Here is a 5,692-nt window from a genome sequence, read left to right on the forward strand (position 1 = left end):
AAACAATTTTTTTCACAACGGGCACACATTTTTGACCGTTGTTTTACTACTAAGACTTACGTGTACATACAAAATTTACGTAAGACGAAAAAAGTTACTTAAAAAGGATATTGTTACTTGGGTCCGAAAAAATATTTTAAGATCGAAAAAAGTAATTGTTGAAAAAACTGCTAAACGATCAGGTAGGATTTCCTTCGCAACGGATTTTTAAACTATGAAATAGCTGGAATAAGATGCGGTAAACCATTTCATTAGGCATTTTCGTTTAACTTCTTTTTGATTGAGGATAGGTGTGTTTGGTCCATTTATAAAAGCGTTGTATATTAAAAAGATTTTTTTTTAATATTATTTATTTTCTACTTTTTAGTTTGTCTGTATAAAATTTTGCAATAGATATTAAAATAATTCAACGATATTAATAGGTAGGTGCACACACATAAATTTACATATGTATGTACATTAGGGTGGTCCAAAAACAGTAAACTCGGAATTGTAATGCTCTCACCCCTTAGGATTGTTCTATATCGAAAAAAAGTATACCCCTATTTTTTATTTTGAAATCAAAAAATATTTAGAGGTCGCTCAAAGCGCTCAAACTTTTCCATGTATTTTTATATGGAAAAACCCACTTTTCGTAGAAATGGTATAGAATTCTTGAAAACTAATATTTTTCGATCGGAAAACTCTGGTTCTCTTCAGGAGACTTTCAGTAATAAGAGCCAATTGTTTATGTTTATTTAACCATTTTTTATAAATATTTTTTAATTTTGAAATAAAAAAATTGGGATATATTTTTTTTGGTATAGAACAATCCTAGGGGGTGAGAGCATAAAAATTCCGACTTTACTTTTCCACGTGTATTTTTGGACCACCCTAATGTACATACATACGAGCACCAATTAATTTCATTTAAAGAAATGGCCTGTCGTCCCTTTCCGCTGTAGCGTACGTTAGGGATGCCCAAATCAGCACACATGTGTCGCGGGCGACTGCGCGTGCAAAGCTTTGCACAGCGGGGCAGGGCAAGCGCGGAAGCATAAAGTTATCGGAAGGGGAACACGAAGTCAACAGAATAGTGAGATTGTATGTGTGACAGTGATGGAAAATGAGTGTACATTGTGCCATTTTCGGCCCTTTCGGAAGCAGCCGGCACCTTCAGCACATGATTTTCGGCACTATTTTTGCGTAACTCAATGCAAGTAATAAATATTTCTTTCGGTTCCGCAATTAAAAATATTTTTATTTTTTTTTATTTAATCGTATGTGCTTAAACTAATAAATGATATGAACATAGAAACGCAAGCAGAAGAATCTCGCTTCCACATTCTGCATACGCGCCTAACATTTTTGTTTAAACAAATTTGTCGAAATTTCATCTCTAAAGCAAATAGTAAATATCATTTAAAATATACTTTAGATTTAAATAATCATTTTAAGTGGTGGGCGAGTCCGAGATGTTTAAATGATCGAGATAGTACATTCAATTCGCGTAGATTTTTGAGAACTTTTTTTCCATACTGAAATTTGTGTACATCATTTATCATTGTCTAAGAAACACTATAAAATAAAGCTTAATTTAAAATATTGGAATAAAAAACAACAACGCTACACGCGCATTCATCCATATAACATAAAATGCGAACGTTCGTTATATGAAAGAAAGTGCGCAACACCGCAAACAGAAAAATTAAAAAAATCAATGGACAATGGAATAGACACTTCAAACTTGCACCTTATTATATTAGAATGAATGGGCTACAAAATTGTTAACCCAAAACATGTCTACAAATTCTGAACAAAAACTGTGAAAATTTGGTGAAACTTTGTTGACTTTTTTCATTCAAGTTTCGATTTATTTGCAAGGTTTTTGTTTGATAATGAGCTATAATTTTATAAAAAAAAATTAAAAAAACAATTTTAAAAAATAAAATATATATCGGGTTACCGTGTAATTTTGTCAAAGATGAAGACAATGATGATAAAACGTTAATACACTACATAGGTCAGTTCATATTAATGAACATAAAATGAGATCACTATCGATAAAATTGAAATCCTCAAGGGAAATTTATAATTTCAACGCATGGAATTTACATACATTTCTTTACTTTCAACCCCCGAATTGCTCAATTACTTCTATTTCTGCAGGATCGCCATTAGGTAAATTGCATTTCCAAAGATTTTTTCAAAATAAATAGCGATGAGGGATATTTCACCCGCCGGTGATAAGAAATCGCAATCACCATAACGCACATCACTAATATTACTGTTCACAATCACGTTTACATTCAAAATTACAATTCATAATTTCGTTTTGTAGCAAATATGAAATATAGGTATATCCATTTACTTAAATGTAAACGGATTAAGAATCAAAGTGCTAGAAGAGATTTGAGCGTTTGGTACAAAAAGTATTTTCGATGTTTTAATTAATGCTTGATTAATTGTACTGAAAAAAGTACATTTGTACTTAAAATATCAACACTGTTTCACTGGCGCTGTACTTGCTGCAGCGATGCCAGATTTGAGCGTACCCAATCTTTTACCGATAATAACTCATGCGAGGGATTTGGGTATTGGGCATTTTACAAGCCTATTAGGAAGTATACATATCTGTGTTCGTACAGAATAGTAGCTTATGTCGAAAGACTGGCTTTAGTATAATGAACCATGCGCAGCATACGATTGCGAAAGACTCACTGGAGCCGAGTCGTTGAAGAACTCTTGGAAAATAAACGTAAAAGACGGCAATGTTAATGGCGATGCTAGCAAGTCAATATTCGTATAAAGTTTCATAAAAAAATTCCTTGTGGTTTAAAGAATATAGGAAATGGTACATTTTACTAAAGCCAGCCTCCTGACATAAGTTACTATTTCATACGAACACAAATATATTCGTCTACAAATAACGCTGAATATTTTAATTAAGTCCTAAGATAAGTTTGTGAATCTTATCAGTGTTTTATGTAATCAAAAATCAATACCCTCGCCAATTAGAACTTTTGCCTTAAAATAAAAATATACATAGTGCATTTACTCAATACTTGGTCTGGCATCACTGTTTGGGCATTGATGTGCTCAGCTCACTGTTGCCGAGGTCGTGCATTTTGCACTAAATTTAGTGCTTTTGGGAAACCAAAAAGCCAAAATAATTGGAATTCAATGCTTGGTGCGTTATTTAGTGATGCTTTTTTTAATTTAAGCACACCGAATGCATAGGTACATATGTATGTACGTATACATTATACACTAATATTCTACATTAAGATGGAATTCATTTACTGAATAAAATGTGAGGAATAGGTAAATTAAATATGTTTTGCGTTATTATAAATGTATTGAAATTAATTTATTAATAAAAACGTGAGGAAATGGATATGTATATACACTGTTTACTGAATAAAAAAAATTATTAAACATGATAATAAAAACTTGGCGCTTTTGTTTTGGAAAAATTTGCTTTTTCTGGTGGCCTGGTGCCACATTGGCTCAGTTGTCGTAAAAGTACACACACATACACGCATTTTTACTTGAAAATAAGTGTGTAGTGGTTAATTTGTACACGTTGCCATCTCCGTACAGCTTCACCTCGCCTAGCAAACTCGCGTGCTCGCAGTTTGCCCGCGACGTCGACTGCGTGCACCTCTGCTGTGCACCTCTGCTGTGCATCCCTAGCGTACGTAATGCATAGATGACCACCTACCTCGATCTATGCACTACAGATGTCGCCCTATGTACTAGACTTTTCATAGGAACTTTTAAAGAAATGGGGGGTCGTCTATTTCCGCTGTAGCCTACGTAGTACATAGGGCGACATCTAGATGTCATCTACCGCGCCCTATGCACTAGACTTTTTATAGGAACTGTGCAAAGCAAAGGTTTTATGGTGTCGGCGTGGTTATCGCCCGATTTCAAAGATTTTCAACAAATTTCTTAGCTAGGTCTAGGCGAGGCTCGTACCGAGTTTGGTAAGGATTGGTGATACGGCATATCATCAAAAGTGGGCGGGTTACGCCCATTTTCCAAACATTTCATGATAGTATTATTTTTACCACAATTCTACTCCATATACTAATTTTCAACAATTTTCATCAAATATTTACTGAAATATCGCAGTTTTTGCATTTTTCGCAAAATACCGTTATATGGGAAGTGGGCGTGGATACAGTCCGATTTCGCCCATTACCAACCAACAAACCTACCTTGGATAAGGGCAACCTACATACCAAATTTCGTTGAAATATCTCAATTGTTGCTCGAGTTATCGTGTACACGGACAGACGGACACACAGACATGGCTTAATCTACTTGTCTTTTCATTCTGATCTTTTATGTATACATTTGTCCATATCTATCTCGATTCGGTTTGGCTGTTACAAACAACCGTTATGTGAACAAAATTAATATACCCTTGTGCACAAGTGCGCTCTGGTATAAAAATCTAAACCAAGCATAATTCTTGTGTATTTTGATCCTTTAAATACAAATCTGAAGTGTATTTAGACCATAAACCGTTCTAAATCTTACAAAATTGTAAAAGAACCTTGAAAGATGTTAAAAATAGAAAAATCGATAGCGATTGAACCAATCGTGCTCACATACCCGTCGTTGTGTGTGTAACGTATACGCCCCGTAACACCAGACACAGTCAGCTAATACGTGTACTCGCACGCCATAACTTCATTTAAGTCATATAATTTAAAAGTAATTAAATATTGGCGTGAAATATTTTTACACAGTATTCCTTATGTACATATGTATGCATATGTATATAACTTTATTCATATATATAACAATTCTATAATGAAGTTCAATTGTGCCAATAAAAATGGTAAAAGTGGACTTTTAGTTTCTCAAATCATACAGACTTGTTCTGAAATTCGAAACATTCAAATCGACTCGATTTGCCAAATGTTTTTTAATTGCAACTGATGGAAAGAGTGAATTTTCTAATTGAAACCCGTAAAAGAAGCAACATAGATATGAAATAAATCGTTTTAATGCGAGACTTGTAAATTTTTTGGTTAAAAACATCGAAAAAATTATCGAAATCGAGTCGATTTCAAATTTTCGAATTTTAGAACATGCCTGATAGTCTTCTTTTATTCAATGTAACTTTTTTCATTTGGTGGCACACTAGTTTTATAACAATACATTCGTTCGTTTTGGCAAGAACATTTGGCAAGAGCTTGATGTATGTATATGTATATATATAATATAATATTTTACAATTTTTAAAATCTTTCAAGGTTTTCTTAAAATTTTTTTAAGATTTAGAACGGTTTATGGTGTAAATACACTTTAGATTTGTACTTAAAGGATCAAAATAAATAAGAATTATGCTTGGTTTAGATTTATTTAATTTTTTTTATTACCATTTATCCCATTTTTGCTATTTTTCTTTTATTACAGAATTTTATTATATACTAGCCAATGCCCGCTTACTTCGCGGCGCCTAATAAGAGCTTTTGCGTAAGCCAATGCAAGAGAGCGTTTAAAAACAAAATTAGTCTGTAAAGTCAAAGTTTTTGATTTAAGATGCAACCATTAAGGCGCAGTATCCTCCTCACACATAGGCCAATAATAGTAATACCATATGGAATACCAATCCCTTTTGGTGTCATTAGCTTTACTGATGGTCTTATTTCCACCTGTGAGATCTCTGCCAATCATGCGTAATCTTTTTGTATGA

The sequence above is a fragment of the Rhagoletis pomonella genome, unplaced genomic scaffold (genome assembly GCF_013731165.1).
Source record: "Rhagoletis pomonella isolate Grant_MI unplaced genomic scaffold, Rhpom_1.0 Rhpom_scaffold_00055, whole genome shotgun sequence".
Taxonomy (NCBI): Eukaryota; Metazoa; Arthropoda; class Insecta; order Diptera; family Tephritidae; genus Rhagoletis; species Rhagoletis pomonella.